This window comes from Echiichthys vipera (genome assembly GCF_963691815.1).
Source record: "Echiichthys vipera genome assembly, chromosome: 3".
Classification (NCBI taxonomy): Eukaryota; Metazoa; Chordata; class Actinopteri; order Perciformes; family Trachinidae; genus Echiichthys; species Echiichthys vipera.
The window spans coordinates 34793972-34807099 of NC_139828.1; the positions used below are offsets into that span (position 1 = coordinate 34793972).

The 13128-nt window shown below is 42.4% G+C and overlaps 1 protein-coding gene across 1 annotated transcript in view; it reads right to left on the reverse strand.

Annotated features, from left to right (window-relative positions):
* The window catches only part of ptprfa (protein tyrosine phosphatase receptor type Fa), a gene marked incomplete at its 5' end in the record, with an annotated part of 414741 nt that overhangs the window by 120489 nt on the left and 281124 nt on the right, over positions 1–13128 (reverse strand). The gene's annotated exons all lie outside the window — the stretch shown is intronic.

Below are 13128 nucleotides of genomic sequence, written 5' to 3' on the forward strand. Positions count from 1 at the left end.
CTATATGAGGGTTTCATATCTGTTCAGGGTGCCTTATCTGTGCAGATCAGAATAATGTACTGGTATTCATTAAAAGCCGTACCACTAAGTGGAAAATTCTTTGTTGTTTTTTTTCCTCTGTGACTTAATACTCAAATACTGTTATTGTTTGGGAAGAGACCCCGGAAGCTCAGTCTCGCTGTTAGCTGCGAGCTGGAGCGCTCTGATAATATTCCTTGCTATGGTATTAGCCCTCAGAGAGGTCATGAATGTTATTGTTTTGTTACCTTTTTACTTTTCTATTTATTTGTTTGTTTTGTTCTGCTTTATTCTTCCTCCCTACTCTCTTCCTCCGCTTGACTACAGAAAACTTTAGGCAATGAAGTGTCATTCTAACTTATTATTATTGTTCCTATGGCTAATGCTGTAAAGACAGGTATTGGAATACTAAGGGAATGAACAACGCAATCAAAATTACTAAGGTCTTGACACTGGTACAGCCCCTTATGGGACCTACATAGAGTTTAATGACACCCATGACGTAAGCAGTGGCACTCTGTGGTGTAGGTACTTTGGGTTTAATTGGATCAATAGTGACTATCAAATGAAATACTTGATAAGGAAAATTAATAAAGAAAAATTACTAAAAATTAATAACTTCAATTTATTAAAAACGTCACACGGAGAACCAATCAAATATAGTGCCTTGACTCACGTTCAGATTATGAGATTGAGTATTCTCAATAAACTTACCGTTAATCAAGGAAATATTAGTTATCACCAATAATTATCAAAGATAATAATAAAAATGACTCTAGTTAAACCAGAGTTCCTCGGGGCACCACCGTCATAGACGGAGTGATAACTAATATTAAAGTCTCGTAAAATATATTAAACTACTAATTAAGGGTTAAACACCAATAAATATAATAGTTTAACTAGTTGAAGGATTTAAGAAGTTCTTTTCTTAGTAGAAGCTGGCTCATTCATCTTTGTGTAATATTAAATAATCAGACATATGGTAAACACAAACATTTATTAACAGGTTAATAAATGCAACAAACAAAACACAATAAACTAACTAAAGCTAACAGCAAACGTATGTTTGTGTGTATGTGTGTGTGTGTGCGTGTGTGTGTGTGTGTGTGAGAGAGAGAGAGACAAAGAGAAGAGGTGGGGGCTCGAAGAAGGTGTGAACATTCTCTTTGTTACACAAAGGCCGGAAGCCTGATCTCTCAGTTTTTATGACAAAGTTACAATGGTATCTAGTCGTTCATAAAGTCCTATAACATGTAGTAATGCCCAGTTGGTGATTAGTTACCAGTCCATGAGATAGGAGATGTTGCGCATTGCTTGATGCCAGTGGTTGGGTGAAGAAAGGAAGCTCCGTGGTAGTTCTTGTCTTATTTGTGGCTCTTAGGCAAAAGAGGATTCGGATCGCTCTGTGCTGTGCTCAGTTGAGGATAACCGGTTGGTTAACCTTTGTGATGATCCCACGCCATAGGCCAGGTCCAGGGCCGAGGGGACAGCGGGCAGCTGGTCTCCTGGATCCGCAGGGACGCGTAGAGTTGGAGAAGAGCAGGAGGATCCGGTCGAAGGATCCAGTAGAAAAGATTCAGTAGAAAAAGAGCGAGAGATTGTGTGCTTCACTTTATATAGGCCCGGATGATGTCATCACCTGGGGGTCAATTCAGCCAATGAACAGTTTGGGTGCCTTAGAGGATTCACACCTGGGTGTGACCTGTTGTGGGGGTGAAGGCATTTTGAGGTCTTCTTTCCAACAGGCTGTGGGCCTACTGTAATCAAACTGACAGTTTGAGTTAATCCAGAAAATGAACAATCATCTTTGGGCGCCGGTTGCACCTACATACCCCCCCGATGTCCTTGAGACTGCACCCGATGTGCGGTTTTAAGGGCATCTTTCACAGTCCATAGATGTACAGAGTTCATTTGTCAGTTCATTTAGTGTTTGCAACGTTTTGGGCAGTTATTTCACCAACTGGGAATTGGCTAAACACTACTAATATCTCGACTAGGCAAGAACAAAAGCTACAAAACAAAATCTAAACATGACAATGGCACTATACGAAATACATAATAAACATTGTTTCTCAGCTACTCTTCAGGTTAGTGAGAACAGAAGTGTTAGTTATGTAAATGACTTGGGGTGAGATACAGATGAGATGCAGCTGTCAGTTGCATGAGGACAGTTGTATGATTGGTGTGTCAATCCAAGATGTGTCCTAAACTAGTGTTTACCAGTGAGCTTATTACAAAATACAAGGAGTTGATCCAAAAGTATTTGCAAAGTTTGTACAAGGTGTTAAGTCCAATTACAATTTGGGTCTTATTGAGTTTGCTGCGGCTGCTAACAAATCAAAGTTTACCAATTTAACTGTAAGAAAAGTAAGGGTGCTGAGCTTGCATTAATCTTACTATTAGTGCAGAAGGACTGTTACCTACAAAACCGAGAGGAGCGGACTCTGGAGCTCTGTTGTTTGAAGTTCTTCTTCACTTGTGGCTCAGGGCTGTAACGCTGCCTGTAGCCGTGTACAGAAAGACACTCAGAGGCGCTGTCACTGTCGGGTTCTGAACTGCGGTCAGAGATGCTGTGGTCATCATCTGAGCAGTGGTTTGGCAGGTCATTATGCTGGGCCAGGATCTCAGAGTATGGCCTTCTACAGCTCCTGCTCTGGGCATGACTATCCCGTGGCAGCTGGCGGACATGGCGTTTACGCTCTGCGTCCCTATGCTGTGTTTTGTCCCCCCCTTTCGATCTGTTCTGAGGATGGGGTTCTGAGACAGAAGGTCTGTGTGACCTCACGGTGTTTGAGCTGCTGGAAGCAGATGTTGTTTCCCTTGCTTTGCAATTGACAACAGTTTCCCAAGCCACCTGTGCTATTTTCCTAACCTCGTTAAGAGAGAGGTTATCTTTTCTTGTCTCAAGAATAACGTGTGTACGTATACAAGGATGAAGATTCTGCAAGTACAGGGACTTAAAGGTTGGGTTCTCTTCTAAGCCTGGTGCATTCTTTCCTTGAAAGTATACGTGTCTCAAACGTCTGTAATAGTCTCTGGGACTCTCTTGACGGGAATGTTTAATTTGACTAGCTGCAACCAAAGCAGCGATTTCGTCTGCAGTAGAAGCAAATTCTTCTGTCAGTGCATGACGGAGCTCATTGTAGTCATTTCTGACTCTGGCAGGTTGAGACTGTATAACTTTGCGGACAGCTTTTGAGCTGGTTTTCCACACAAGTTTAACTTTCTCTCTCTGTGTTGCATTGGGCAGGTCAATTAGATTTTGATCTAATTCCCTAAAATGGTCCTCAATGTTATGATCGCAGTTGTCTGGATCAAACACGTCCATATCTTTAGCTAGAAGCTCAAGCTCTTCAAGGCGGGGACATTGTGAAGTCACCGTTTGTGAAGGCAAGACTATGCTAGCTCTGTCATCACTCTCAAAGTGATGCAGTGAGGAGGTAGAGCAGGACTGAACTTCCTTGGTCTGCTCTGGAGAGGGCGTCAATCTCTCATTGAGGGAGGAATTTGAATTTGAAAAGCCAGAATCAGCAAGGCTGAACGACTTTGGTGGGGCAAGAGTTTCACATCTAAGCCCTAACAATTCCTTTTTGTGGGAGAAGAGCTGTGACTCTGTTGAGTGCAAATCTTCTAAATAACGCAGGACTTTGTGATTTGCTATCTGAACTTCACTAATGAGATTAGCATTTTGAGCTTTAAGGGATTCTATCTCCTTTTCTAATGCTGTTTTGCTCTGACAGACAATGTTAATTTGCCGGTGGAAGTTCAGGAGCAAACATTTCAACACTGACCCTTTAGATGTGTCGCTGAGAAGGGAGTCTATTTCTTTACTGCACTCACTTAAGTTCAATGTGTTAATGAACTCAGGGTAGCCAGGTTTAAGGCTCTGTGCTAGGGAAGAAATTAAATTCTCTACACATGGGTTCTCCATTGTTTAAAATGGAAGGTGAGATAAAAACTTGTTGTCTAGTACAACAATGCAATTGTTTTGGCTCTGGTGTTGCTTGGCAGACACCTTGTGATGTAAATTGGGTAGTACACTAGCCTAAAACAACAGTTCCTCTGATCTACACTTTGTGGGTAGCTTGCTTCCTGCGCGGGGAGGGGCAACTACAGCACCATGTGGTTCTGGGACCAGAATTTACACTAACTGAGATGCAGGGCAGTCAGTCAGGGAATAATATCTATAAAGTACTACTCAAGCTGAGACACGTGGAAGAAACAGCTGGGCATGTAACTTTATTTCACAGGGGCTGGTAGCACACTGTGGCTCTATCTATCTCCACTCAGGTTGAAATGCAAGGCAGTTCCAACAGTTAAAACTCTCGGGTTCATAGGGCCGGGGGCACGCTATGAGTTAATGGGAAGGAGCACTTAATTTAGCAACAATTTATGACAAGACTCATTGGATTGCATTGAATATGTGATATTCAAATGCTAAACCAAACTTCAATAGCTAGCAGCAATAGCAAAATCTTAAGGGTAACTATCAGGCTTACAGAGGTTATCAATATTCTCAAATCACTTTAGCTAAATTTGGGATTAATCAAATAACACCACTTTGTACTTGTTTGTAAGTACAGCTGGATGTCTACTCCTGCGGAAGACAAGTTGGGTTAAATGGAACGACTTTTGGAAAATTTTGGATGAAAAATCCAAAAATTGTAAAATGTCCAAAAATATGACGAATATTAATATCACACAATTATGAATTATTGCCAAGCCAACATAACTAAGCCTCACACGGGGCGCCAATGTAGGTACTTTGGGTTTAATTGGATCAATAGTGACTATCAAATGAAATACTTGATAAGGAAAATTAATAAAGAAAAATTACTAAAAATTAATAACTTCAATTTATTAAAAACGTCACACGGAGAACCAATCAAATATAGTGCCTTGACTCACGTTCAGATTATGAGATTGAGTATTCTCAATAAACTTACCGTTAATCAAGGAAATATTAGTTATCACCAATAATTATCAAAGATAATAATAAAAATGACTCTAGTTAAACCAGAGTTCCTCGGGGCACCACCGTCATAGACGGAGTGATAACTAATATTAAAGTCTCGTAAAATATATTAAACTACTAATTAAGGGTTAAACACCAATAAATATAATAGTTTAACTAGTTGAAGGATTTAAGAAGTTCTTTTCTTAGTAGAAGCTGGCTCATTCATCTTTGTGTAATATTAAATAATCAGACATATGGTAAACACAAACATTTATTAACAGGTTAATAAATGCAACAAACAAAACACAATAAACTAACTAAAGCTAACAGCAAACGTATGTTTGTGTGTATGTGTGTGTGTGTGCGTGTGTGTGTGTGTGTGTGAGAGAGAGAGAGACAAAGAGAAGAGGTGGGGGCTCGAAGAAGGTGTGAACATTCTCTTTGTTACACAAAGGCCGGAAGCCTGATCTCTCAGTTTTTATGACAAAGTTACAATGGTATCTAGTCGTTCATAAAGTCCTATAACATGTAGTAATGCCCAGTTGGTGATTAGTTACCAGTCCATGAGATAGGAGATGTTGCGCATTGCTTGATGCCAGTGGTTGGGTGAAGAAAGGAAGCTCCGTGGTAGTTCTTGTCTTATTTGTGGCTCTTAGGCAAAAGAGGATTCGGATCGCTCTGTGCTGTGCTCAGTTGAGGATAACCGGTTGGTTAACCTTTGTGATGATCCCACGCCATAGGCCAGGTCCAGGGCCGAGGGGACAGCGGGCAGCTGGTCTCCTGGATCCGCAGGGACGCGTAGAGTTGGAGAAGAGCAGGAGGATCCGGTCGAAGGATCCAGTAGAAAAGATTCAGTAGAAAAAGAGCGAGAGATTGTGTGCTTCACTTTATATAGGCCCGGATGATGTCATCACCTGGGGGTCAATTCAGCCAATGAACAGTTTGGGTGCCTTAGAGGATTCACACCTGGGTGTGACCTGTTGTGGGGGTGAAGGCATTTTGAGGTCTTCTTTCCAACAGGCTGTGGGCCTACTGTAATCAAACTGACAGTTTGAGTTAATCCAGAAAATGAACAATCATCTTTGGGCGCCGGTTGCACCTACAGTGGGAAGCACTTAAAGCTACTATTCGGGGACGAGTGATATCCTATATTTCTCAAATGAGAGGGCTGAATGGGCTAGGCTAATTGCAGAGGAACTTTTAAAAATTGATGGAACTTACTCCACCTCTCTATCCCCTGTCTTATGTAAAAAACGACTAATACTACATTCGGAACACGGCCTGACATGCATAGTGGAGAGACAGCTGCGACAATCCAAACAAAGCTTTTTTGAGCAGGGAGATAAGCAGGGAGTCTCTTGGCCGCTAGTGCCTCGTGACTGATCTCTTGTAACAGGTGATGTATGGACCCAATTGCAGCACAAAAGACACAGAACAAATGGAGATGGTTCAACAACAGTACAACAACACAGTGGCAGGGGGATTGGTCAAGGCAGACACAAGTTTGGTACCAAGAAGAGAACAGAACAGGCAGACAATCTGATAAGGAGCAGGCAGCAGGAACCATATAACCGGGCGAGCAGTCAGAAACAAGTAAGCAGGAACAAGGAGAACAGAGACTGAAATCTTCGTCAGGGACAGAAGGCTGAGGCAATTATCAGAAGGCAGACGAAGCAGTGGAATCCGTGACAGGCAAGGTTGGTACTGGAAAGTCAGGCAGGACAATGCTGGAGAGTCTTGCATGGCAAAGAACAATTCGGCAGAGGAGTGAGTGCACAGGTGAGTAGAGTTAGACTGATGAGGTGTGGCTAGCAGGCTGAACTGTGACAGAATCTACAATAGTCAGGATAGCTGTTTTACAATCTGATAGTGGCAGGCCCATGACAAAGTCCACTGAGATGTGGGACCAAGGGCAATGTGGCGCTGGGAGAGGCTGCAGGAGGCTCGGTGGGTTCTGGTTCTACCAGAAATGTTGCAGAAGGACATCCCGGGTTCTCTGGATTCTAGGATGACAGGACAACCTTGAAGCATGGGCCCATGGGAATATCCGACCTCAAGGCTGCAGGCACATACAAGCAACTTGGTGGACAGGGACTAAAACCAGGCTTTCCCTCAGTGGTGGCTCTCACCCTCTCCTCAATTTCCCATGTAATGTAATGTAAAGATGGAAGGATGATCTCTGAAGCACTGGCGTCATCATCCTCCCTCTGGAACTGATGTGACAGGGCATCAGGTTTGACATAGCCGGAATCGAGTCTACAGGAGAGGGTGAAATTGAACCTGGTGAAGAAGAGGGCCCAGTGCGCCTGCAGAGAGTTGAGTCTCTTTGCGGTTCGGATGTACTCTAGGTTCTTGTGGTCCGTCCAAACCAGGAAGGGCTGCTTGGTTCCCTCCAGTCAGTGGTGCCACTCCTCCTGGGCCAGCTTGACGGCAAGGAGGTCACAGTCATAATTACTCTCGGCAGGAGAATGCTGCCGAGAGAAAAGGGCACATGGGTGAAGCTTCTGGTCACCAGCACTGAAGCGGTCCCGCAGGGTCTGGAAGAGAGCATCTGCAGAATGGGACCATCGGAAGGGAGTCTTGGAGGATGTCAAGGCTGTGAAAGGGGAAGCAATGGAGATATAGTTGCGGATGAAGCGTCTGTAAAAATTGGCAAAGCTCAGAAAACGCTGCAGCTGCTTACCGGTTTCAGGGACTGGCCAAGACATCACAGCGCCCAGATTGGCACGATTCATCTCCAGGCAACCCCAGGCAACAATGTAACCTAGGGACTCGCACTTCTCGGCCTTCACGAAAAAGAAGTTCTCCAGCAGGTGTTGCAGATAAGTTTGGACATGGTTTTTTGAGGGATTTCGAAAAAATGAGAATGTCACCTAAATAGACGAAAACATACAGTAATTGCCAATGATATCCTGGGGGACATCATTGACCGAGGCCTGGAAGACTGCTGGGGCATTGGTGAGGCCGAATGACATCACAAAGTATTCATAATGTCCGGTGGGTGGGTTAAAAGCTGTCTTCCATTCATCCCCCTCTTTGATGCGGACAAGGTGGTAGGTATTACGGAGGTCTAGCTTGGTGAAAATCATGGCCATTTGAAGTACCTCAAAGGCTGAGTACATGAAGGGAAGATGATACCGGTTCTTAACCGTAATGCCATTGAGTCCCCGGTAATCAATGCATGGGCGCAAGGTCTTGTCCTTTTTCTCAACAAAGAAGAATTCTGCCCCAGCAGGAGACGACGAGGGACGGATAATACCAGCAATCAGGGAATCATTTATGTAGGACTCCATGGCCTTCCCTTCAGGACCAGACAGGGAGTAGAGATGCCCCTTGGGAGATGACGTGCTAGGCATCAGGTCAATGGAGCAGTCATACGGGCAATGGGGAGGAAACGACATAGCCTTAGCCTTCCTGAATACCTCTCGAAAGTCCTGGTACTCGGCAGGAACACTGGACAAGTTGGGACAGGAACTAGGGTGCATTGTCTGCTGGGGTATGGAGGCATCTTTAAGGCAGATCTGGTGATAGGAGTTGCTCCGACCGAGAATGGCCCCTGTGGCCCAGTCTATGTCGAGGCTGTGTCGATGGAGCCAAGGGTAGCCCAGGATCAGAGGTATGTTGGAGGATGAGAGGAGGCGAAACCGGATGGTCTCGTGGTGGTTTACAGAGATCAGGATGTGGACAGGAGATGTCTGGTTAGTGACAGCCCCCAAAAGATGGCCATCGAGGGCTTTGGCGGGTGTTAAATGGAGCTCTCTCTAGTCCCAGTTGTGTGGCCAAGCTCTCAGCCATAATATTGGCATCTGAGTCTATGAAGGTGGGCAGAGAGTGGGCACCACCAGGCAGGAGGAGCTTCACTTGAAACAGGGGGCATAAGCTTGAGGAGGAAGACTTTGCCGCCATGCGACCCACTAGGATTTCCTAATTCACTAGTGATTTATTTACAGTTTTCTTTTCTATATTTTGTCTCATTGTACCTTAATTATTTACTTTTGTTATATGTTAGTTAATTACCTAGTTATTTACTGTGACTATGTCTGACATGGGTTGTTGGGAGGGACAGTGGGATTCATGTTGGGTTTTTTTCTTTTTCCTCTTCACTTTTATTTTTATTCTGCAAAAACTCAATAAAGAAATTTGGAAAAAAAAACAGTTGTGTTTTTGGTTTTATGCCATAATAATATGACTATAAAACATATGCATTAGTACTTAAACATGCCATAATAATATGACTATACAACGGATGAATTAGTACTTAAAAATGCCCTAAAGTGCGCAGTGTCGGAGTTTAGAAGTTTAGAGGTAAGAAAGGTTTAAATGACAGTGGTCGCTGATGACAGCGCCACCATGCGTAATTGCGGTCACATTGCGTGATCAAAACCTGTATAAATGACCAAATTAATAAATGAATTAATAAACTAATTAATAAATGTTTTGCAATGAATGACAACTGCTTTGAATAACATATTTTTAGTGAACAAACATGTTTATAACATGCATCAACAGATTAATCACCAAAGAGAGAAAAAATGCCAATAAATAACAGAATGTAAAACAGTGTATCACTAAACATGACTTTGGTGGGAAATGAGTCAATGTACATCTCAACAATGACAAAAATATTTTTTTGGAAATCTTCATATTCTAAGAAATGATGTGAAATTTTAGCAATGATGAGTACACTAGTATGTTGTCCAGTATGTTGCATAAAAGCAAGAGTAAGGTCAATAGTTTCTATAAAATATGCTGTTTCATTATTCAAATGAAACCTTCAAAGTTAAAAAACAGTGTGAGCGTCCAACTTGTGTATTAAATTACACTTGTAACTAAAAGAATACACATGTGAATCTTGCTAAAATTATTTGTATATGTTTAACTGAAAAGTGTTTCAATTGACCCGGCTCTCCCTTACAATTTAACAGTATGTTGTAATTGTGTGATTTTTAAGGGAGCTCTTTTATTAATTAGTTAATAGCTGCAGTGGATAGACAGTAGGTGGTTGGGCATTAGATATATTTCAAATAGGGCAGGTAAGGTCACCAATGCTGAAATACTGTTAGGAGTTCAGGGCTTTCATCCCCTGTTCGGATACCTCCCATCTTGACTGAATGCTGGAGCTGGCTGCCACTCCTGTGTAATGTCTACGGCCTACTTGTGTGTTTTCACAGCTGGATTTAAAGTGGGGGATTCAGATTTAGGCATTGCTTATTAAAATCCCTAATTCCACATGACTGTGTTAAAACAAACAGGTTCAGAGATTGTCGAAGCAGAGTTAGGGCCCATCCACACAAGAACGCATTTTCCTATAAACGCACATTTTTAATATTGGTTAGGCCGACCATCCACACGCAGCTGGTGTTAGAGGTGCCAGTTCATCTCCTGGGCACTGCCTTGGTGCTGTTGAGCAAGGCACCGAACCCCCAGCTGCTCGGGGCGCTGGTCACTGGCAGCCCCCTCGCTCTAACATCTCTCCATTAATTTGCATGTATATAGGTCCTGTCTGTGCATGTGTGTGTATTTGGGGCCTGTGTGTGTGTAACATGAATAAAAAATAATAGAGTGAAAAAATCGAATTTCCCCGTTGCGGGACTGATAAAGGAATTCTTCTTCTTCTTCGGAGCCTGAAAACGGTCTTTTTTTTTTACAAAACTGGTATTTCAGTGATCTTGAGACTCCTAGTGTCAGTTATAAAATCATCCAAGGGTCGTTTTTGGCAGATAAATTCATCAAATAAGCCATCGAGATAATTGTTTACGTGTAACAACTATTAATGGAGATTTTCTGGAGATAAGTAGCAGAGCTAGTATTTGTCTTTTTCCATATCCCACACTGTCCATACTGCTGATGATCGCTGGTAAAGGCATATTTTGAGGTGAAGGCAAAACTTGAGTGCAGTTAGAGTATAATTAGTTATTAGAAAAAGATGTTAGAAAAAAATGTATTTTGCAAACAAGGAAGTAAAGTGATTATAAGAGCCGTAGTTATAGTTATAAGTAGTTATAAGAGCCCCAAACTCGTAAGTGGGGAGGTTGAGGTGGATGAATGGGTCAAACAAACACAGGACTTTCACCCAGGAGACCAGAGTTTGTGTCCCGTGAAACCAAAAGTCAATGTTTATAGAATTTCTGCGACAGCACAGTTCAAGATCGACAGGACCAGGGGGAGAGAGAGAGAGCTGAAGACCGTGGGTCATTCAAACCACATTCAGACACCCATGCACACCATCGAGAGATCTTTGGGGTTCAGTATCTTGCCCAAGAACGCTTTGACATGCAGTTTAGAGGAGCCGAATACCGAACAGCCGGTGCTCTGAACGGAGGGCGACCCGCTCCTCTGAGCCACAGCCGTCCAAAATGCAAATTGATAAGAGAGGACTAATAAAACATTTTCACCATATACTTACCAGGCTCTATAAGAGTTTCAGTGGAGTAAAGCCAGTATTTATATGACAGTGACTGCAGTTGGTCGTTATGGCAACAAAAGTCACATTTTATCAGTAGGTATTACAGTTCAAGCATCAGTTTTTCTAAAACAGAACAGTTGAGTGATTCTATATATGCCTATTGGTGAGGCAGACAGTAAATATGTATTATGATGGCCAGGCAGGTAATGCAAATACAGAATGAACAGGTTGTTGTAATGTAATTTATTGTCTCGTCTGCTGTTTGATTTTGCAGATGAAGCTGCAGATGTGTGAGGTGAACAAACCACTAAGGGAGGATGGTTTGTAAACTGAGCTCTCATATCTGATAAGTAGAAAATGCATACAGAGAAACAAACATGCTACACAAGACATGCATGCAGGTGCTGTCAGCTGAGGGTAATACTGTATCTCTGAGAAAAAGAAGCATGAACACAGCTCTGAGAAGCTGGCATGGTGGTGTGATTCTGAATGTGTAACCGAAACAACAGTTTCAATCAATTCACATCATCACTGTCAGAAAGCACTGGTGAGGTGTGTTAGGAGGGTGGGTGTGTGTGTGTGTGTGTGTGTGTGTGTGTGTGTGTGTGGGGGGGGGGGGGGGTGAGGTACCGTGGCCCTGAGGGGCAAATGACAACGACAAATTCAAAATGACAACGACAAATTCAAAATGACAACGACGAATTCAAAATGACAACGACAAATTCAAAATGACAACAACAAATTTAAAATGACAATGACAAATTCAAAATGACAACGACAAATTCAAAATGACAACGACAAATTCAAAATGACAATGACAAATTCAAAATGATAACGACAAATTCAAAATGACAACGACAAATTCAAAATGACAATGACAAATTCAAAATGATAACGACAAATTCAAAATGACAACGACAAATTCAAAATGACAACGACAAATTGGAAATAACAACAACATTAACTCAAACCGGAAAGGGTAGGTCTCTCTGAGCAGAGGATGGGCCCCCCTGATTGGACAGACGGACTGTCTGTCGTATAACAAGAAGAGAGAGATGGAAAACCCGGAAAAGAGCCTATTTTCAAAGCATGAGTATTTCCGAAGATACTTTCGCTATTATTAAGGATTATTTTTGATGCAGGGCAGCCGTACGGCGTGACAGATGATATGTTGTCAACCAACCTAAACATCAGGATGAGTATATCGGACTATGTGGGAAGTACTTCAGCAAAAACACCAGCTGCGCGTTAAACGCAACCTTTGCTAACGGCAGATAGCCGAGTAGCTGCCCTGGTCCACGCAGCTCCGTGAAGACGGCACGTCTCATCTCATCTGGATGTGAACAGTTTTCTTCTGTACAACCCTGCTTCTCTCAGACGTGACTTTCATTATGTACCGCTACACTACGTGTATGGGGCTGTAACGAACAGCAGGAGAGTGAGGACAGAGAGAGAACTCATTTATTATTTTATGTTTTATATGAAATGTTGACTTATCTCTGAACTTGCAAATACGACTAAATAGATGAATAATAATATTAAAAAAGGGTATCCTATAAATAAAACAGTAAATTTAAGACCATTTTAAAACAATCTGGGTTATTTTCTGTACTATTTTTTTAAGTATGAGATCATCATTATCTATATCTACCTTTGAAATGTTTCTCTCATTAACTGTAGATATTGGGTCCATAAAACAATGCACTATTATTACGCAGCTAGGATGCAGGTTGTCTGCTCGGCCTGT